The following is a 24889-nucleotide window of genomic DNA, read 5'->3' as shown; positions in this document are numbered from 1 at the left end:
TGTCTAGAGGAATTATTACTATTATACAGCTGTCTTATTATGCCAAGTTATAATCATATCATATGTTAGGCACACTCATTCTTAGGTTATTTCAGGTATTAGAACAGTGACAAGGGGTTGTAGTAATTATAAAATAATGAGATGCTCGTGAATGGATTGTCCTTACCTCCCCCTGAACACTGCTGGTTAGTTTCTTCTTTCTTGGAGAATTACTCGCACCTTTTACCGGTTGTTTTCACACCTTTGCTCTTCCTTCGCTCGTCGACCTCCACTGAGAGTGCAGAAAGTATATCAACACACGTTATCGTTTGCTGTCAGAAACTGCGCGAAAAGAACAACAGCGAAACTTTGTCTCATCGGCTGAATGTAATGCGATGGAAGAATGCTAAACACATCACATCCACAATCAATTCTCTTTGATAATGAAAATACAGGTAATTGAAATTGTGTTTTGTACAAATATGAGCGCAGGCAAATGTGGCTGTGAGGCCTCTTCTCCACTTTCAGCCAACTAGGCCAAAGCTACTGAGATCTTTCCACGCGGGGAAACATTTATTTTGTATCGAAATACGCCGATACGCTGGGGATGACGCTAGTTGTTTATTTCATCGTGTATTTTGTTTGGCTGTAGCCTAATCGACCAATCAAAGCAGAATATCTCTCTACGAGCGCGCGCTACACATCTACGCACACACACACACACACACACACACACACACACATACACACATCTTGTACCATTTTCACTTAACGAGCTACATGTAATTTTGTGACCATTTTGTCTCTGAATTTAAAAAACAACAACACACACATCTATTACTCTTCATTGCATCGAAAATGATAAGGAAAGACGGCCTCCGTTGTCATAGTGCTTCTAAAGAGCTGGTATATCTTTTGTTGAGCTGGGGCTTCAGGTTTCCAATTTGTGCGAGATATGAATAAAAGAAAGAGATAAGTTTAAAGCCAAAGTTCATAAGGTCATAATTGATTGTACACAAACAAAATGAAATGGATGGTATAAAAAAGAAGAAGATAAAAGCTTATTATGATAATTTATGATGCGAGTAAAGAAAAGTAAAAAACGCTGTAACGTTTAAAATCAGAAAGGCAAAGAGAAATTTATATGACAAGTTATATTATCAGCCTCAGAAAGTTCTTACGTGCTGCTATCCTTGAAGTCATGAAGAGCTGCTTTTCCTAAGGGCCGCTCTTCAAGTATAGCAGCACGTTGAGCCTCTTCTTGGCAGAAATTCATTTCCATATTCTGGAAATCCATCTTGAACGGTGGTCATAAGAGATCTGAATTCAGTGGAAGGATGTACGTTTGTGTTATGGGTCTGACTATACATAATCGCCTGGTACTTTTCCAGGTCCCAAAACATTCGCAAATTGTCGCAAGGGATTGGCAAACAGTTGCTAATATTTGCAAAATTGTCGCTAACATTTGCTAACAGTCGCTAATAATCGCCACCTGTGTTTTGCAAACACTTTCGCAGGCATTCGCTCAAGTGTTGATAATATTGTCGCTAAACATCGCTAAAAATAAATTGTTAACTCTTAAGTTGATTGCCAAAGTTAACGAACCCTTGCGAAACGTGAATTGTTCTAGAATTCGCACGCTGGCAAACATTCGCAGTTCAGTGAGATACCCCCTGTATCACCCCTAAATGTAATACCGACACTAATGTAATATCGACCCTACATGTAATACTCCTTTACTCCAAATGTAATAACAACCCTAAATGTAATACATTTTAACGCTAAATGTAATAATCAAGTCAACCCTAAATGTAATACATTTTAACGCTAAATGTAATAATCAAGTCAACCCTAAATGTAATACATTTTAACCCTAAATGTAATAACCGCAGAAAACCCTAAAGGTAATACGTGTCAACTCTAAATGTAATAACAACCCTAAATGTAATACATGATAACCCTAAATGTAATACTTGTTAACCCTAAATGCAATATAGACCCTACTAAATGTAATACATGTTAAACCTAAATGTAGTAACGACCCTAAATGTAATACATGTCAACGCTGAATGTAATAACGACGATAAATGTAATACATTTTAACGCTAAATGTAATAACGACGCTAAATGTAATGCACCTTAACTCTAAATGTAATGTAATAACCTGAAACAACGCTTAATGTAATACATTTAACCCTAAATGTAATAACCGGAGACAACTTTAAATGTAATATATACATGTCAACCCTAAATGAAAGAACAACCCTAAATGTAATAGCAACCCTAAATGTAATAACTTTTAACCCTAACTGTAATATCGACCCTAAATGTAATACACCATAACCCTAAATGTAATAATGACCCTAAATGTAATACTTTTTAACCCTAAATGTAATATCGACCGTAAATGTAGTACATCTTCGCGCTAAATGTAATAACAACCCTAAATGTAATACAATTTAACGCGAAATGTAATAACCATCCTAAATGTAAGTGATGTCAACCCCATTAATCTGGTCTTATCACGCAATAGGCAGTGGCACGAGCGCATTGAATTTATTCTTGATTTTCTCGTACAGCTTTTTCGGCCTTCCAATTTGCAGCATAACATGTATCCATTGCTTCGCGTTCTGCAATTGATAATATTATCGAGTCAACAGTTCAGACTTCGCTCAAAGTCAGTTTGCCTTATATACTCATAAATTCATATAACATAAGGAAAGTTAATGATACAAAATAATGGTGACTCAAAGATGATAAAAAAACATTTATTTCCTTTTGCTTTACGGGCAATTTTGAATTTATTTCCTGTGCCCTCCCCAAGACCAATTGCCCCGGCCTGTTTCGTGTCACTAAGTGTAGTCTTTCAAATGTCTAATTTTCTAAATCTACCGGTACTCGCTCTATCATCCCGTTTCATCGGTAGGCATATGACATGTGCTTTTTTTCTTGCAATGTTATTCATATTCAGAATTTTCTTGTAAAGAGTTTTTGCCCATTTTTGTTCTTTTTCAACAAAACTGTAAACAATCATGAACACTGAATGAAGATTGGAATACAAAATGTTTGTGTGATTGTATGATAAAGGTAATAGATTTAAAAACTAGGGCCTATGTCACATGGACCTAATTAACTTTGCAGTAAACAAAGGAACTAATACGACTGTGTGATTCTTACCTTGGTAAACAACAAAAACAAATCTAAGCAACTATTGCTGCTCTTGAATGCTATGGAAGGTTACGTCATATCCTTAACCCCTGACCTTTTGTCGGATATTCTGCGTTGGTTGAACTCTCTAGTTTTGTATAATGAGATGTATTAAATCTAGGGTCGTAATTACATTTAGCGTTAAAATGTATTACATTAGATAGGGTTGACATGAATTACATTTAGGATTGTTATTACATTAAGCGTTAAGATGTATGACATTTAGGGTTATTATTACATTTCGCGTTAAGATGTATTACATTTAGGATCGATATAGCGTTAAGGTGTATTACATTTAGGGTCGATATTACATTTAGCGTTAAGATATGTTATATTTAGCGTTGGTATTACATTTGGGGTTAAAAATTATTACATTTAGGGTTGTAATTACATTTAGGATTGTCTCCGGTTATTACATTTAGGGTTAAAATGCATTACATTAAGCGTTGTTTCAGGTTATTACATTTAGCGTAAACATGTATTATATTTAGGGTTGATATTACATTTAGGGTTAAGGTGTATTACATTTAGCGTCGTTATTACATTTAGCGTTAAAATGTATTACATTTAGAGTCGATATTACATTTAGTGTTGACATGTATTACATGTAGGGTCGTTATTACATTTATTAGTGTTGACATGTATTACACTGAGTATATCCATACGTTCCAAACAGCCGTACTTACATCTTCATTTGAATCATTCTTTGCCTACAATACTCATATCCATTCTTGACCTCACACGCCACTCATCCGACTTTCATCTCAATAATCCCAGATATTTGTCAGCGCATAAATCAATTAGACATCATGGTCCTGACGTATGGAACTCATTACCAGTCACACTTAAATCACGAACAGCACTCTATTCCTTCAAAGCAACCATGAAAAAATATTTATTGTCCAGATATACCAATTGAATTGAAACTGTATCTGACATCGGAACTTGTTTCAAGTGTCTCATTTGTATTATGGTTTTAATGCACCTAATTTCTGAATCCTTTTTATTCGCAGTTGTCCATTATTTTGAGGTCAATGCACTTCCGCACTTAGCACGATGCACCTTGAACAATATTAAACTTAACGCTCCAACTCTTTTTCGAATTTTTTTTTCCACTACCAATTCCTCAGGCCACTATCATTTCAAGCACACGCTTACGATTTTTGGTCTGATGCATTTTTCACATTATAAACATTTCCTATTAAATGACATCGCTTATCATCATTGCTGACAATTAACTTGTACATTACAGGTATGTACTGTATTTTCCTTTGATCGCAATGCTGAAAATGTTATTGATGATGTTATTTTGTATTGAAAATGTGAAAAAGAATTCATGATGTTACTTTGAATCGAAATAACGAAAAATGCAGAAATAAAACCAAACAAATAAACAAACATTTAGGGTCGTTATTACATTTAGGATTAAGATGTATTCCATTTAGGGTCGATATTACATTTAGGGTTAAAAAGTATTACAGTTAGGGGTGATAGACCCCCTTTATTCATACACGCAATGCGAGCACTACAGAGATCTCCGTGCATGCGATGCGATTCTCCTCACCAGACTCGTTCGCGTCTTTGTGTTCTGTTCCTATTTTTGATACCCTATCAGGGTTTCGTCCATGGATCACTCTGCAGACAACGATGATCGTCGGAGAATGTGTACTACAGTCTGGTCATTATCAACCTCGTTCGCAATCTAACATTATTTGCACAATTATCAGTTTCTCTCTTCTCAATATTAAATCTCTACCAATCATGAATGCGCCTTCTGTATAGATATTCAAATGATCATTTTTCATGTGTTTTTATGGAGGCTGTATGCTTCGAGAGCGGGTGTCCAGTACTGGCAGGGGCGGGCTCTCAGCTCGGGCGAAGGGAGGGGGCGGATATGCTCTGGTCATTTTGAATGATCATTTGGGAGACTAGATGGGTAGATGGATAATAGATATAGATATAGATAGATAGATAGATAGATAGATAGATAGATAGATAAATAAATAAATAAATAAATAGATGAATAAATAAATAAATAAATAAATAGATGGATGGATGGATGGATGGATGGATAGATAGATAGATAGATAAATAGATAGATCGATCGATCGATGGATAGATAGATAGATAGATAGATCGATCAATGGATAGATAGATAGGTAGATAGATAGGTAGATATGGACAGAAACAGATGATTACCGGTACAATGAGGACTTTATGTTAAATAACAAAGATAGACACACTTTTTTGTTTTTGTGTATTTCTTTTTTTATTCTCCACATACAATAGGAAATGGGATAGAAAGCATTCAGAACATAAAACTTATTTTGTGAGTTATCAATTCTGTAACAAAACCGTCCCTTTAATAAAACATAAAAAAAAACTTATCAGGCAGTGTATATTGCAATCATACAACTGTACGTAATCAAAGGCGGAAACATGATTATAAACAGAGGTTGACTTGGGTAAGGCCCCATCTTCCCCGTCATCCCCAATACTACTTCACCGATACATCACCAGTTACTGTAGGCCCTACACGTTAAAACTGTTATACTGTACATAAATAAATCAGTCCTAGTAAGAGGCGATGACAAATTATGGGATGATAATCGTTTGTTTTGCGTGTGTATGCAGCAGCTAAGGTGTGTTTTCAGTTCAGTGTTATTTACTAAATTCGCTATAATTGTATCATCATGAACTTCAAGTGAGAGTACGTGGTGCAAGTGTAACATCGTATGAAATCTGACATTTACATACTGTTGTCTTTTCGTGAAGTTTGCTCCTGTGTGTGTTTGAGAGCAACCACATTCCCCTTCAACATCATGATTAAGGAGGAGAAGAAAACGTAGATAAAACATATAAAAGCTCTCCCAACACACACACACACACACACACAACCACAAACACACACACGCACACATATAAGAACACGCACGCAGACAAAATTACATGCACATACTTTTTTTGATATTTTCGCTTAACAAAAGTGGTTTGTAATACCTGCATCCATTTGATTAATTAGAAAGTTGTCACTGTCTACTCATTGCGTGTTTCATCATACACACTAAAAACTAGCGGTACATTTGGGGTAGGCGTTTCTACCTGTGTGCCAGTATCGGGCTTGTGAACAAGTAAGTTCGTCTAGGAGTACTCGTTGGTGCGGGAACGGGTAGGCATCCTTGAGCGTAGGTCTTTCTACTTGTCGTTACCCTGAATAGTCTTGTAATAAAGACCAATTATGCATGTACATGTTACATTACATCTTGGAAGACTTGGTAGTGGATACAAAGGTTATTTCAAAGAACACATTTTACATATCTTGGTATACATAAAACTTGCAAGTACGTGTTTTAAGACAAAGTGTCAATACACCTGTAATCTTGGAACTGTTTTTCGGAGGCTTTACGATTATTAAATTCACGTTCTGATAACGAGAATACCTACCGCCAAACTGGTTGACCAATAAGCGAAAAGAAAGAAATCAATTCCTGCGATTATCAAACACCAGTGTAATTTTCTGAATGATATACCCAATTAATGGACAAAATCACATAAAAAATTAATAAAAATGTTTACAAAATATTTATAATGATTTATTCACTTAAAAATTTACGTATGATTATTTTACTTATTCTTTTTTTTCCCCTCATCTGTACAACTAGCCAAATTGGCCACTCATTCAAATGTCTGGAGCGGCGACGACGTACGTGTCGCCGAGCGGTAGATTTTCACGCAGGATGATCGCGCTGCATACAGCTTACACGTAACCGAATGTAACCGAGCAACTTTTGTATTGATCCAAAATGTGTCGATCATCAAGTGTATCAAGCTGACTAGCAAGATTAAACATTTATTATCGCGCTTCAGCTGGTAAAAAACGTGCAACTGTAAGGATCTTCAATTCAAGCACGCAGTCGACAGAAGGCCATTAACTCAAACTGATGCACAACTTCGGCACTAGACCAGACGTGTTGACCACTTCTCGTAATGTCACGGTGAGTGAGTGTATGATGATCATGACGCCTTGACGGATCACAACTGACTTAGAGTCTGTCTGAGGATCTAAAAACATTGTTAGCTAGAATGTTCTTAGTATATAGTGTGTAGACTACTAACAGTTCTAAGGCCTGTTTGTCGAAATGTTGGTTATACTAAGTCCCAACAATAACACTACTACAGCCAAACTATACAGGTCATGTCAGAGGGAGTGCACTGCACTGTACTGTAATGTATAGTGTCTATGTGACAGTACACCATTATCGAGACAATTGTGCATGCCACAAAGCAGTTACTAAGTTAGGTTAGTGAGTTACCGGTACTATGATAATGGTACCACTACCACAGCTTGAAAATTATGCCAGTTGACATCTAACAGTTTTTTGTTTTGTTTTGTTAGATTAGTATAGAATCTGATGTCAGAACAAAGACAACTAACATGACTAACCTATTAATTTATGTTGATCTCAATTCACAGCATCAATCCTTGATCTTTCTTGAAACATGTCTAATCCTATGTAGCAGCTGCACACAGCTAGACTTGGCTGGACTGCTATAATACTAGTAAATGTATCGGTGAGGTAGAGTACAGTCCTGTCGCTGTAGTCTACACAACGCCATGCCTTGCCTGGCGTCTTGTTGGGTTAGGGTTGTGCTAACTGCGACCGGCAGCCCCATACGCATAGCGTAATGGGGCTGCGGACTGTGGCATTCAGGATCATGACAGGGTAGTTCCAGTAAAATGTATGAACCTATTGTTGATGTCACTTGCAATATTCATCAGTGCATTCCTGCCTTCGCAAACTTTTATTCTTATTGGAAGCAGTTGTGACCCGAACATTTTCCCTTTCTGAATTTACAAGGCAATAAACACTTACAAGAAACTGATGTAAGACCTAAACCTCACATTATAATGCTACCAGTTACACATTTCTTTTTGTTGTTGTTGTTATTTAGACAAGCAGCTAAATGCAGCTGTTCCACTACCAAGCTGTGGATAACTTCATGTCACATGTGAATGGATGTGACAAAGGTGAGGAATACATCTGTTCTAACCATCTGGAAGTCAGTGGAGAGCAAAGATTATTCAAGAATTCTTCAAGGACGTTATCAAGCATACTTGGTAATGGTAAGTCTTTTAATGACACATAAGTACTGTAGTTAAAACGAGAAAGAACCATGCAGAGCACAATACTACATGATGTACACGTAGTTACATGAGTTCAGCCCAGGGTCTTACTATCATTTGATAAATTGTGACTTGTAACACCAGAAGATGCATGTCCATTTTTGGGTAGGGCCTATACTTATCAGCACTACTTATTGTGTGGCAGTGGCATGATGGCCCATGACTGCTGGATGTAGCATCAGTTAACAAGTGGCAAGATACATGTATGTGTGGTCCATGATAAGCTGTGAATTACCATAAATTCTTATAATACCTTTGCAGAAAGAATGACTTTGCAAGTATTGTAAATTATGATTTTCCTATTAGATTATATGTAGGACGTATATGACATGATTGTAATTCCTATGAATAATCAATCAGATAAAGTGACCAATTCCTTTATCTCAAATGAGGTAAACTGTCCCCTTTTTTTCCTGTTTTCTTTTTCTCTGTCCATAGATTCACACTTGGGTTCTCTTCACCCTTACAATACTCTGAAGCTGCAAGGACTCTCATCAAAAGGGCCCCCATCTTGGAAGACCCTGGCTGTAATACCACAGGTTTGTGTAAAGTGAAATATGATTTGAAAGGGAATGAGTCCATATTTGATTGGATATTTTGTCACAAAATAAAAAGAGCCTTTGTACATTCCAAATGTTTTGTGGAAAGTAAATGTTTATAGAGTTGTAAGTTAACTATTTGCCCCCCCTCCAAAAAAAAAAAGGTTGATAGTTATTATTGAAGCAAATGTGGTAAGTTTTGCAATTATGCTGCTTCTTCTTTTTTCACATCAACCTCAAATAATATAAAAGGTGATGGTTACTTTGATCATAGATAAATACATGTAGTAACATTTCAATGTAAACCAGGGTTTGAAACTAACTGATACTTTAATGTTTTTGAATGTTGCACTTTTGATTGCAGTTAATAAAATGTGAATAAAAGTTTTTTTGTTGTTATTAACAAATTTGTTGTGAATTCATTCCTCACTATTTGTCCAGGAACCTGCGGGACCACATCCAACGATAGGGACTTTTCGATTTCCCCTCCTGAATGTCGACGTCGAAGTAATGACGCCGTTTTAAGGAACTGTGCATACTCCATGTTCTCCAGTACATCCCAACGCCTGAATCGCAAACGCGTCTGCCAAGGATCTCATGGCCACCTATATTCGTTTTAAGGAACTGTGCATACTCCATGTTCTCCAGTACATCCCAACGCCTGAATCGCAAACGCGTCTGCCAAGGATCTCATGGCCACCTATATTCAGAACGCGAGTGATGTCATCACTTAGTGCAACCACTCGCCAGCTTGTTGGAGGGAAGGGAGCCATGACGTCGTAGCAGTACGTAGTGAACGACGTGCACTGAAAATCAAAATGGGCAATATCATCCCAGATGTGACAAACGAACTGTAGCAATCTGGAACCACTCTTGTACAAGAAAGATGGCCATGTCCACACAATCAGAAAGTCCATATTAGTAATATGTGGGATTCCTTTTGCACCAGATGGCCTTCTCATGGAGGTGGAAGGAACAGTTCTCGCGTCTGCACCTGCACCAACATTTCTGCAGGGGTTGCTTCAACTTTGGCTGTGTAGTGCACATTTGGGCTGGAATATCCCACACGAAGAGCGCACCAATATTTCATGCAACCCTGTCTCACAAGATTAGGATATATTACAAGTAATTACCATTCAAGGTACAGAGATTGATCAACTTAAATATCCCAGTAGATTCAGGTCGATTCTGGAAATTGCTTTGAATATTTCCAGCAATTCGTTCTTTAAGATAGGAAAGTTGATTAACGTTATATCCCAATAAATTCATGGTGGTTTTACTTCTTCTGGTCCATTGATGGGACAGAAACCTTTTACCTCCGCTGAATTTAGGCAACAAATTCTCATTTGGAGCTTTAATGTCTCAAGTATGTTAACTTGAATTTAAAAGAATATCCTTAAATACAATTCTTGTTTTGCTGCTTACAATGATTGTATGTCTCTGGCCTCTTAACACTGAGTTTAAAGTGTGATTTCCATCATAGTTATGAGCAAGAAAATCTTTTCATGTTGCTTGAATTCATTGCAAATCATAGTAAAGGTTGCCTTCCCCGTTTGAGGTACTCTATGTACACATGCACCAGATGCAGTATCAATTGAAAAATCTGTTATAAAATGTGTTTGTAGTGTACATATTCTTTGCAGGCGGAGCCTACTAACTTGATACAGGAATATTGGCAACTGAAGCAGTTCACCAAAATGATACTAATCCCAAGTGCTGACCATACAAATATAGGTTGACTGCAGTGTATATTTTTACAGCCAAAGGAGAGTCAAGAATTTCTAAAGGTTCAGATGGTAGTGGAAAACTAAATCACTCTTGAGGTTTTTACATTGCGAGTAACAGGGTGAGGATTTGGTCACTTTGAATTATATACCTGCCCCCTCTTTACTTATATTGAAGTTAAATCTCCAAGCTCACACAAAAGCAAAACACAAACTTCCACATAGCTTCTATGTACAATAGGATCTTACGTGTTTCCCAGTAATCTGAAAAAATACATGAGCATGAGCTTTACTTTCATGAAGATTCCTGTCATTGCCACTGCCGTTTCTAAATCTATATTTTCTTATTTAGAATGAATATGAAGTGCAATCAACCTTGCTTAAGTTGACCTTGCGTAGATCTAGCGATATTCAGTTAAGTTATTTATTTCCTTGAGAGCATTCACTACATTTGAGCAGTGTGTTGTAGTATGTTCGAACAGATTGATATACATACAGTAGTACCTGCGGTGTACGAGACATGAGCAGACAATTGAATGGTTTGCATGACATGGCTGCACACTAACCCATCTTTTTTTTTTCTTTTTTTTTTTTTTACTGGCCATACCCATCTGTTTGACCAGTAGGTACCTAGTTTGTCCATATTTAATGGTCCATTCCTGAACAGTTACTGGTCCAACAGTGATTTTCACTGGTCCTGGACTGTTTTACCAGTGCCAGTGGGCAGTGTTGTGCAAAGTGAGATTACCTCAACAGATGGGAGAACTGTAAGGAGATTGCCATTAGATTTAGCCTGATGGTCAAAACTTACTTATGTGATCCTCATCCAAAAGTTACTCTTCAGTGGTGAACTGATAGAGAAGACCATGTTAACCCATTGAGGACGGTTTGATTTTGCTACAACACACATTTCCCATAGACATTTGCCTCAGTATACTCATGACTTTTCAGCGGGTTCACACATCTTAATTTTTTTTTTTTTTTTTTTTTTGGGGGGGGGGGGGGGTCATGACTTCTCTCCAGTCGGATATAAAGCTGTATTTACGCAGCGTGCGAAACAAGCACTCACTACATGGATTTGATACTACATTATGATATGACCAGTGTGCTGTTCCATAATGAAGATACAAATCTCTTTCACTAAATGCACAAGAATATAAAAATTGTGTTCTATAGGAAGAAATATCATACTTTAAAATATAATTGATGGTGACAAACAGTGCGATAATAATACAGGTATGTACATGCAGTACGTCTACTACCGCCATCCAATTCATATCTGTGGCCTACCCATTTCTTAATGGTGCATAATCTGTTTACTTTTTTCTGACATACAAATGTGTTTCTTGTATGAAGAGCAAGGGGTATCACTTTGGTTTAATCAAAACTCACTGTACGTTGTCTTATAATGCGTCAAGTTGAATGTAGTTTTCTTCATGACAGAGTAAGAGGAATTTTGATAAGCACAGGTAGACAGACATTTACAGTGTATTGACAGTAGGTATCTATTACTGCGAAGAAGTGGATATACACATGGGACATAAAATCTGTTCATGTGCATTATGAAAGCAAAGAACTTTCCTCGATCCCCAAATACCTGCTTTCTTAGACTATAAGACTCTCTCTTAGCTATTATCCAATTAAAATTAGTTCAAGGAAAGTAAACACTCAACACATTTGTGACACTTGTAACATTTTTCAGTTTACTATTTTGCCACTTATGTGAAACTGTCGTCACACATCAAGACATAACATAGACCTATTGGAGAAGCGTGCATTATGGTGGATGTATACCACTTACCATAGCAATATTTCTAGTTTTACATGTATTCCATTTCTCTTGAAATTCAAAGGTAAGGTTTAAAAAGGCCATTTCAAAAACAAAACCCTTCTTAATTCAGAGCAATTCTGATATACTTGTTTCATTTTGCCCTTTTGATGCCAAATTTCGTTCCATATTTACCTATAAGTGCCACAGTGTTTTTCTGTCAAAGATTTTACCTTTGATTTAAAGATTATGAACAGCTGTTTCTATAATTTAACTGAAGTGATTTACAAACAAATTAAATCAAGTGATATTTCATTTGATATGATTGTGTAGGATGTTCAATGTGTGGACAAGTGAAAGATGTTCTTCAAGCCAACTTATGATTCATGAGAAATTATGGAAATGTGAATTTTGAGCAAGTATGGATTTCATGGCTGTGTAATCTCAATATTTGAATGTATATTATGACATATTTCTTTGTTGTGCAATTGTTATGTATTCCTGTAGGTACCTACACTGTTGTACATTGTGCCAAAGATAAGCAGTCTCAACTACATGTACTGCATAAGCTGTTCGTCTTTGCGTACATAAATATTTTTGTGAATGAGAAGGTCACAGGAATTGTCACAAGATCTTATTTTCGTGAATTGACACTGAGACCATCTTAAATGCACTAAATATTATACCCCAGTAGCGCTTGGTGAGAATTTTGCTTGGTAAATTTGCCAACCAAAAATGATTCACAAATTCACAAAAATGGCAACTTATTTGGTACAGTGCACTACTACATCGTGTACATGTATATTTTTAAATGCAACAACCTTATTCGTATGTATAGCCCTCTGTTTTTGTAGTGCAATTTCAACACGTGGATGCTTTTGCTTTGTTATAAGTTTCCAGTAAATAAAGCATATATTTTGTACATTGTATATCAAGGAAAAACACCTTAGCATGTCTTATACATACAGTTGTATGCTGTAAACTTACTCTCATAGATTGCATGCATGTGTTTGTGTGCGTGTTTGTGTGTTTTGTGTGTGTGTCATATTGTTTACTTAGGCAGTCACATACCAAAAATAGGAGTACAAATATGTACCCCTAGTGGTACATATGCTTGTCCCTATACAAGGAACCTTAGAAGTACTCATCTGTACCCTATACAGGGGTACTTATATGTACCCCATACAGAGGAACATATAAGTACCACCTAAGGGAACATATAAGTACCTATGATGATACAAATGAGTACCCTTAAACGTACAAATAAGTACTCCATAGGGTACATATCTGTACCCCAGGTAGGGGTACTTATATGTACCCCTGTATGGGGTACATATAAGTGCCGCTAGGGTTCCTTGTATAGGGACAAGCATCTGTACCTCTAGGGGTACATATTTGCTCTCCTATTTTTTAGTGTGTAGGTAAGGCCTTGTGATAGTGTTTTACCGTATAATCGTAGTTCGTTATTTTCCCCTTTTATCATAATTATTCCAGGCCATTCAAGCGTGGATAAAACATGCTCTGGGAAAATTAAATGCTCGCTTTTCAGACTGTCTAAAACAATTAATTGCGTGCATTTTCTTTCTTGTCATATCCTATTATTACGCCTGGCAATGTTAAAGGGATTGCATGGTTTTGGTTGAGAAGGTGCTTCAGGGGGGCATTTCATGAAGCATTTTGTCCGACAAGTTGTCGGACAAATTGGGATCTCAGCCAATCAGATGCAAGGATTTCAATAGCTTGTAACAGCTTGTCAGAAAAATATCCCACCAAAATGCTTCATGAAATGCCCCCCTGGGTTGTTGTTGTTGTTGTTGTTGTTGTTGTTTTTTTTTGAGAGAGAGAGATAATGAGAAACTACTCACATGAGATTGAAAGAGCACACAATTCTAAGAGGAATTCAAAGTTTATTTGAAGTAAGGCTGACATATCCAAAACAAAGTGGTCCTTGATAAAATGTGGGACCCACCTATTATCAGGAACAAAAGAAAAACTATACCATACCTTTAACCTTCTCTGTACCACATTTATTTCCTGTCAATAGGTTTGGTGTGTGCGATTTCTGCACATTTGTCTCGTTGGCTTTGAAAAGCGTCTATATGCAATGAACTTTTAGTTTTCTAAAAAATCACCTTTTTCTTGTTTCCTTTCTCATTTTCTTTTTTGTATGTTTCCTCGAAATTCTTGTTTCTTTTTCTTCCTTTCCTATTTTTTCTTCTTATCCTCGATTGCTCAAGGAACATCACCATTTGTGGAAAGGTCGCCCATCTACGACCGCATCCTAGTACAAGCTCATACCTGGCTTACTCATTCAGATTTGGATAAAGGATGATGGCCATCATGGCATATTCAAGCTAAGAAAAAGGGGGTTATCTCTTGAGAAAAGAAGTTTGCTCGTATAATGTTGTATTGAGCTGCTTTGTGTGACAAGCGTTTGTTTGTTTGTGTCTGTTTGTTTTCGTGTGTGTCTGCTTTGTAGAATATCCATGTGTCTTTTGTCATTATGTGTCTGATCTTGTTTTTGTAAATGATGGAATCAATAAATAGAAAAATGGATGAAAGTGTCTAATAGTCAATACTACATCAAGTTCAAGTTCAAGTTCAAGTTTATTTTCATATTTCCACTTTCTCAGTGATGGGACTACGAAATGATTGACAGTAAAACAAGAATACAAAATATATAATAGTCTATAAACAAGAATACAAATAAACAAGAATACAAAAAAAAATCTGAATAGTAAATATACTACATCAAGTTCAAGTTCAAGTTTATTTTCATATTTCCACTTTCTCAGTGATGATTACAAAATGATCGATACTAAAACAGGAATTCAAAACATGTACAGCCATATCTTTTGATTGGAGAAGAAAAAAAAAACATACTTAACACAAATGTATATGGTCATTATCATCTGAGGATGTCACAAGTAAATGTCAGAAATATGATGGGGCCTACATCCATTACACTTACCTGGAAAATGATAAACATAAATTTCTAGATGAAGAAATTTCGATCATTTTATAAATTGTTGAATTCCATAACACACGGTGTCTCCATTATGTGCAGCAGAGCGTCTTTCAAAGTACAGGGGCTGTAGGCCTGTGGATTGCCAACGATCATTCGTATACAAGTGAGTCTATAAAGTCGTGTTGGGTCCAAAACAGTTTTACGGCTCAGAAAGTGACAGTCAATCGAGCGGGGAGATTGATATGTGTAAATATTCCAAATAACGTGAAGGATCCAAGAAAAAGCTGAGGGAAGTTGATATTCGTATTTTTGTTTTCATAAACATGTCTCTTGATATGAATACCATGGATATTTCAGTTTCTTTAAACGGAGAATAATCGCTCGACCTTAATAGAGCCCGGTAAATGAAACCTCGAATTACCCCACATCAAAAGCTGAGTTTATCTCAAAACTACTCAGACTGAAAAGTCACACATTTTGCCTTGTCTGTGAATAGTTTGTGCAAAAGAACAAAGTTTGACTTCGTGCTCCATACAAAAAAAAGCAACAACAAACATTTAGAAGTAGAAATAAATGCGTCATCGACAAAAGAATTGAGGTTTTTGCTAGAGAGCCTGCAGATACACTGATTACATGTTCTTTTTCGGCAAAAACTTGTCTGGTAGGCCCATGGATGATAGCTCCCTTTGATAGAAATTCCATAAGAGGGGGCGCCTTTACAAAATTAAACGGGGGTGGGGCGCACCCGCCCCGCCCCCCTCATTATTTTCTTCTTTTTATTTGTTTTGTTTTAACAAAAAAAAAGGGGGGGGCCTGCCCGTTGCATACCCCTGGATCCGCAACTGCAGAGTGATGGTTTATAAATGAAAGACAGCGATGTAGCCTTTAAATCGAAATTTCTTAACTGAGCCATCACCGCCCCTACCACCAATATCCGGCCGGGTAATAACTTATTACCTATGATATAATTGTCAATCAACATAAGTGGCGTCGTGGTAACGTTGTAACGTTTCATCAGGATTGCCGGAAAGAGGATACATTTATTCAGGAATAAAGAATATTCAAAGGATATTTTTGGGGTTTTTTTATTTATTTTTTCTACGTAATGAGAAATGAGATACAAGCGTGCAGAACATAAAAGTTTAAGATTACGACATCTTGTGAATTGTCAATATCAAGGCAACACCTTTGTCATAAAACACAATTAAGTGTTGTACATATATATGTGTATATATATATATACATATATATATATATATATATATATATATATATATATATGACATTCATACGTAATCAAAGGGGAGGTTGTCTTTAGTGGGACCCATCATGTTACTGCACCGATACATATTTGGCCCTACGTTCACACTGTTACACGGTACATTCATGGGGTGCTGTTCGTTATTCCGAAGGTTCGTTAATCCGAAACACAAAAATTCCCTATACCTATATAGAGGTTTTTAATCCGAAAATGAAAAAAGAATAGTTAATACGAACATTTGTGATGTTATTCCGAAGGTTCGTTTATGCGAACACGAAATAGGGTTCGCAATTCCGAAGGCTCCTTTATCCGAAAATGATATAGAGTTTGTATTCCGAAGGTTTAAATGAAATAGGGTTGGTTATTCCGAAGTTCCGAGGTTCGTTGATTCGATTCTTCGGATTAACGAACCTTCGGAATAACGAACTGTATAACCGCATGCAATTTAGGTGTGCTTTGAATCAGTGTGATATACTAAATTCTCTATTATGTTATCATCGACTTCATGTGAGAGTGTAGAATGTGCAAGATTTTGACATTACATGTCATTGTGAAATCTAATATTTGCATGTTGTTTTGTGAAGTTTATTCCTGTGTGGATGTGAGAGTAAGCACTTTCTATTTCAAAATTATAATTGGGATGGAAAAGGGAAAAAGAGAGGTCCGTAATTGTAACCTCCCCCTACACACACACACGCACACCTAGCACAAACACATTCAAGAACACACACTCCTGATATTTACGCTTGTTTGTAATATCTGCATCCATTTGATGAATTAAAAACTTGTCACTGTTCGCTCATTGCGTTCTTCATCATAGGAAGAAACGGCCTTGTGATAATGATTTGCTTTATAATCGTAGTTCGCCATTTTCCCCTTTATTATAATTATCCCAGGCCATTTAAGCGTGGATAGAGCATGCTTTGGGTAAATTAAATGATTGCTTGCGAAAATGTCTAAAACGATTACATGCATTTTTCTTTCCTGTCATATCTCATATGCCTCGCAATGTTAACCCACTCTGTACCACATCAATTTCATTTTGCTGTGTGAAATTTCTGGACATTTTATTTTGACAAGGGTTAATGTGCATTGACCTTTTGCTTTACTCGAAATCACCCCTTTCCTGTTTCATTTTCTTACATTTCTTCCTTTCTGTTTATGTTTACTCTCGTGTCTAGTTTCTTTATATTTCCTTATTATTTTTTTTTCTTATTCTCGATTTTTCATCGCAATAGTGGAAAGGTCGTTCATCTACGACCGCGTCGTAGTACAAGCCTGTACCAATAAGGGATGACAAGTGTTATTTAAAACATGGCAAATTGACGTTTAGAAAAGGAGGGGGCTACCTCTTGAGAAGAAAAGTTAGTTCGTAATGTTGCATTGAGCTGCTTTGTGTGTCAAGTGTTTGTTTCTTTGTGTTTTTTATCTGCTTTGTAGAACATACCTTTGCCTTTTGTCTTTATGTGCCTAATGAAAGATCGGTAAGGTTTGTTAGGTTCGAATTTCAGTAGTCCTTTTTTCGACATGTTTATTGAATTACCGGTCAGCAATTGCTATCTTAAAAATTTCATTTGCAGAGGGAGACAAATTGAAGAAAATTCACAGTTTGACCTTCACCCCTCTGATCAATATTTTCTTGCTTTCAATGTTCGGTTTACTTCAAAAGGGTACTCAAAAGACCTAGATCAGTATACCTGTACAAGCAAGAGAGATTCCTCTTTGTGATTACTTCACGACTACTAATTTTGTTAAACCGATTTTTCAAGTATTTTCCACCAACCTCTTCTTCAAATTGGTATAGAAGAGTAAGTAAGGTGTTGATGGGAGTTGGGGAAGACTTTTCTTCCGTTGTGATATAGTGAGGGCATAATTTAAGTCTAATCCATGCAATCTTAACTAATTTAGCGATTTTATTCTCTTCAGTTCCATTTTATTTCTGTTTCTCATTGTTCTTGTATACAGCACTCATAGTAATGACATTCTCTCTCTCTCCCCTTTCTAGTTACAGTTTAGCCAGCTCGGGTGACGTAGTTCGAAAATGAGCTTGTGCGACAATTTCAGTGTGTTTTATGAGCTTCATGTGACGAGCGTGTGTTTTATTATTCATCGTCAAAACGAGGCATGTGCGAGTTGGTATATTTGTATGCAACTCTTTAAATTAAGATTCAAGACCTTTGCATTTCCAGACATGTCTCTTTTTTTCTGTTCAGTTCTGTATTTCCTCTCTAATATTTTACAGTGTCCCAATTTAAGAGTACAAAGAGAGTTCATTGTCAATCTGTCACCTCTCAATTCTTTTCCCCCTACAGACATAACTTTGTATTTTGCCAGTATGCATGTATGATTTTTATTTGTTAACCATTATCTACCATGTAAAGTCGAATGCATGCCTATGTTATTATCTTTTGATTCATGTCGTGTTATGTTTGCTGAAAAACAGAAAGAATGAAATAAACAAAATGAATGAATGAATGAATGAATGAATGAATGAATGAATGGATGAATGAAATTGTATAGTCAGACGGTAGTATGCTTCTTTTGAATGTTCTGTCTAGCTTGGAATAAAAGTCCAAATTTCGGTCGTTTGCCAGATTGCCACATCGCCAGTTACAGGGACACTCGTAAGCACTGTTCACGTGTGACACGATCATTCCCTAACACCGGTGCATAGAATCAATCTCAATAATCGGGACCAAGGTGTTGTATTTGCCATTTAAGAAGCTTGATATGCATTTACGTACTCGAGCAAAAAAAGTCTTGTTCTTTCAGAAAATATGAATAACTCAGGAGTGGTTGTGTTAACTCATTTCACCTATTTTGCACGGCCACATTTAAACCCTTAGGAGGGATGGGGAAAACAAAGTGGGAATGTATATATATATATATATATATATATATATATATATATATATATATATATATATATATATACATATGTGTCAGGTTAATGTGTGTGTGTGTGTGTGTGGCACACATGCACACACTATAGCTTCTGACCACACGAGCAAAGAGAATTAAGGGTTTGGGACGAACACCGATCTATAGACCGGGGGCCCAGAGCATTTATTCAGCTGAAAAGGGTCACACTTTTTGATGGTCTCATCATGTAAGGATGTGGCCAAGGGTCAATAAAATGGATTGCTGGCAAGTCACATCCTGTACCGTAAGCCTAGGGATCACAAAAAGGGACCCCGAAAAATGGATTTATTCAGCCGAAGGGGGTCACGGACAAAAGTTGGTGGATATTGTTCCTTTGGGTGTACTTATCATGAAAACAGCAATGCCAGCTATTTTATCCTGTACGGGGCCCCAGACAGTAGCCCCAAAGGTCCCCAGAAATATGGTGTTATTCAGCTGAAAAGGGTCACGGCTAATTTCTTTTGCAATGGAAGTAGTTCCCATCAGAGATATCCAAAACACCAATGCCAGCTATTTTATCCTGTACGGGGCCCTAGACAGTAGCCCCAAAGGGCCCCACCCCCATAGGCCTACGTATAAACACACACAAACATTGATTTTATTCAATTAAAAAGAGTCAGGGCTAATTTCTTTTGCAATGGAGGAGTACCAATCAGAGATATCCAAAACACCAAAGCCAGCTATTTTATCCTGCACGGGGCCCCAGACAGTAGCCCCAAAGTGCCCCACCCCCTATAAGCCCTACGTACAAACACACACACACACATTGACTTTATTCAGCTGATAAGAGTAACGGCTAATTTCATTTGCAATGGAAGGAGTACCCATCAGAGACATACAAAACACCAAAGCCAGTTATTTTGTCCTGTACGGGGCCCTAGACAGTAGCCCCAAAGTGCCCCCCAACACACATACTCACACAATAGTTTCATTCACCTGAAAAGGGGTCACGGCTAATTTCTTTTGCAATGGAATTAGTACCCATCAGAGAAATCCAAAATACCAAAGCCAGTTATTTTATCCTGCATGGGGTCCCAGACAGTAACCCCAGACAGTAGCCCCAAATTGCCCCCTTACCCCCTCCCCCTCCCCCCCCCCCCTACACACACACACATTGATTTTATTCAGCTGAAAAGGGTCACGGCTACTTGCTTTTGCAATCGGAAGTTATAGTACTCATCAGAGATATCCAAAGCACTAAAGCCAGTTATTTCATCCTGTACGGGGCCCCAGACAGTAGCCCCAAAGTGCCCCCTACACACACACACACACACACACACACACACACACACACACACACACACACACACACATATATATATATATATATATATTGGTTTCATTCAGCCGAAAAGGGTCACGGCTAATTTCTTTTGCAATGGAAGTAGTATCCATCGGATATCAAAATACCAAAGTCAGATATCTTATCCTGCACAGGGTCCCGTACAGTAGCTCCAAAGTGTTTTGCTTTATTCTCTTTATTGTTTGCATCTCTTCTTCTTAAATATGCGCTCCTTCGTCTTCATTTTCGCGACAACGACAACGCGTCCTCCTCATCATCATCAGTTTTGCTGTTCTGGCAAACATTTTCCAGCGTATCGGCTACGTTCGATTTTAGAGCGGCGAGAGCGGAAGACGTGCATAATTGAGTATGGGAAAGCGTAGGAACAGCGTAGCTAAAGCGGCCAACAGCGTTATCGAAGCAGGAATGAAGCGTCGTAGGAACAGGCCTTGATTTTATACGAGAGCAGAGAACTTAGTGAGAGCGTCGTTAAAGGGGGAAGGTCGTGCTTTGATCAAGAAAGCGGCGCAGCAGCGGGACCATGTCGTCGGTGTCTAGTTTAGACTATATTTCCCGTTCTTGTGTTGCTGTTACTACGGTCAGAAAAACCTGGAATTGTTACGCTCATCCCGCGGTATTTACACTGTCACTGCTCTCTCCCCGTTTGAGCTACGATTCAAAATAGGTCAATCTTGATGGGGAGATGAGGAAGAAATTTTGAACCAGTTCAAAATTTCTTCCCGATCTGTAAAATTGCCAGATCCAACCCCATCACCCAAACGCTGCTTCTACGATGCTCCCGGTCCCCGTACACTTTTGCCGCTCTCTCCCGATCTGACAGATTGAATAGATCGGGATGCAGATCTTGATAGTGGAATTACATGTGGGGACACTTTAGGAACACTCCGTGGGGCCCCGTACAGCTATATAACTGGTTTCGGTGTTTTTGATACCTCCTTGAGTACTACTTCCATTGCAAAAGAAATTATAGCAATGATTCTTTTCACTTAGAATAAAATAATACGGGAGCACTTTCCAGCTACTGGCTGGGGGCCCCTTAACTGGATGGGTTTGTGTTTTACGTATAAGGAAAATAGGCATACATGACTGTTTTCACCTGATAATTCATATGGGGTGGGAATACCTTGGGGCTATACCTGTCAAGGGCCCTGCATCTGGGCCAATATCGCACCTCTTTTAATCGAATTCTTTAATGCTGAATTAAATTTAGCAAAAATTTCGCCTAGGTGACATGGTAGTTCAATGTCATATTAATCTCTTCATTCAAATTTATTTTGAAACATTCACATTACCTCTAACCTTATTCTAAATAACACTTTTTCAACTGAAATCCATAAGACAGGTACCATTCCACTATCCGTTCATTCATAAATTCATAATGATATAGTCACGTGATTACATGCCGCGCTCGTTCATTCAAATTGATTTCTGGCCATCTAATTTAACATGTTCTGCAGTCAATTAAACAGATATGTTCATGCTTGGCCTCTTTCCTTATTTTCTTTCGTCGTAGTTATTGTTTTGTAAGCATCATAGCATTTCATGTTTTCGTATTCGTTTAAGAGACTTTGACACCATTTTTTTACGTGCTTTTTGAATCCAAAGAAGTAAGAAGCCACAAATTATCTGGCCGTTACGAGCGCTTTATTACGAGCGGTCGGCCAGTTACAAGAAGTCAAGGTTATGATCCTCAAATGTTTTTTTTTTTAATTCTTTCTATGTCTTCTAGAGATATATGTCTGTATATATTGTGCTGTCATAACTATAAAAAATGAAGTTAAGCTGCATTACTGGTACACGTATAGGCCTATAATGACATGTATATGAAAGAGAAGGAGCGTTATCAGTCTGGTTACAGAACAACCAAATCCAGTTATACTAGATAAGAAATATGACACTTTTACTGCTTTATAACAGTAATTTATAGATGAAACGAAAACACACATAGAAAGACATGTCAAAAAGATCTGAAACAAAGAAATAGCATGATTTGAATTTGAATGAACACGTTTGGAATTTGACTGTCTTTCGCGAAATTTAGTGACTGAAATACACTTTTCGGCAAGTCAAGGCGAATTTGAATGAACGTAGGGTACCAGCCAATTTGAATACCCATTTTACGAATTCGAACCTTCTATCAAAATTAATGAACCAACAAAAGTGCGAAATTGGCTGGGAAAACCTAACTGGCTGTGATGTTTTGGGTATCTATGATGTAAACTAAGGCCTACTTCGATTGTAAAAGAAAAACAACTATGATTATTTTCAGCTAAATGATGTCATAATAATTATGTGGGGGAGGGGCACTTTATGGCTACTGTAACCTGGGCCCAGTACAAGATGAAATGACTGGTTTTCGTAATATGGTCATCTTGGTTGTGCACTATACAGAAGTATGCTTCCTTTGCAAATTTCTTGAGTGTTTTGCCACTGTAACCTATGGGACCCCGTATACAGGATAAGATGACTTGCTTTAAATAGTGTTTGTGATATCTCTGTTCAGTAGGCCCTGATATTAACGTTACAAAAGAATTTGTAAGACCATTTTCAGCTGATTCACAGTACATGTATAATGGATGGGACACTGTGGAGCTACTGTCTAGGGCTCTGTGCAGGATGAAATAACTAGCCTTGGTGTGTTGAATATCTCTGATAGGTACTTCTTCCAGTGTAAACGAATTACCCGTGTTTGGGGCTATACTTTGCGGGGCCCCATACAGGATAAAATAACTGGCTTTGGTATTTTGGATATCTCTGATGGGTACTACTTCCATTGCAAAAGAAATTAGCCGTGACCCTTTTCAGCTGAATGAAACTATGTGTGTGTGTGTGTGTGTGTGTGTGTGTGTGTGTGTGTGTGTGTATGTGTGTGTATGTGGAGAGGGGGGGGGGCACTTTGGGGCTACTGTCTGGGGCCCCGTTCAGGATAAAATAACTGGCTTTGGTGCTTTGGATATCTTTGATGGGTATACTTCCATTGCAAAAGAAATTAGCCGTGACCCATTTTGGCTGAATGAAACTATGTGTGTGTGTGTGTGTGTGTGTGTGTGTGTGTGTGTGTTTGGGGGGTGCACTTCGGGGCTACTGTCTGGGACCCCGTATCCTACAGGATAAAATAACTGGCTTTAGTGTTTTGGATATCTCTGATGAGTATGCCTACTACCAATTGCAAAAGAAAGTAGCCATGACCCTTTTCAGCTGAACAAAATCAATGTGTGTGTGTGGGGGGGGGGGGGGGAGGGAGCAATTTGGGGCTACTGACTGGAGCCCCGTGCAGGATAAAATAGCTGGCTTTGGTATTTTGGATATCTCTGATGGGTACTACTTCCATTGCAAAAGAAATTAGCCGTGACTCTTTTCAGCTGAATGAAACTAGTGTGGGTGTGTGTGTCGGGGGGGGGGGGAGCTCCTTTGGGGCTACTGTCTGGGACCCCGTACTGGATAACATAGCTGACTTTGGTGTTTTTGATATCTCTGATGGGTACTCCTTCCATTGCAAATGAAATTAGCCATGACTCTTCTCAGCTGCACGAATGAAATCAATGTTTGTGTGTGTTTGTACGTATGGCCTATGGGGGTGGGGCACTTTGGGGCTACTGTCTGGGGCCCCGTACAGGATAAAATAGCTGGTATTGGTGTTTTGAATATCTCTGATGGGAACTACTTCAATTGCAAAAGAAAATAGCCGTGACTCTTTTCAACTGAATAAAATCAATGTTTGTGTGTGTTTGTACGTAGGCCTATGGGGGGTGGGGCCCTTTGGGGCTACTGTCTAGGGCCCCGTACAGGATAAAATAGCTGGCATTGGTGTTTTGGATATCTCTGATGGGAACTTCTTCCATTGCAAAAGAAATTAGCCGTGACCCTTTTCAGCTGAATAACACCATATTTCTGGGGCCCTTTGGGGCTACTGTCTGGGGCCCCGTACAGGATAAAATAGCTGGCATTGCTGTTTTCATGATAAGTACACCCAAAGGAACAATATCCACCAACTTTTGTCCGTGACCCCCTTCGGCTGAATAAATCCATTTTT

This window comes from Diadema setosum, chromosome 16, assembly GCF_964275005.1.
Source record: "Diadema setosum chromosome 16, eeDiaSeto1, whole genome shotgun sequence".
Taxonomy (NCBI): domain Eukaryota; kingdom Metazoa; phylum Echinodermata; class Echinoidea; order Diadematoida; family Diadematidae; genus Diadema; species Diadema setosum.
Note: the sequence above shows the minus strand (reverse complement) of the source record.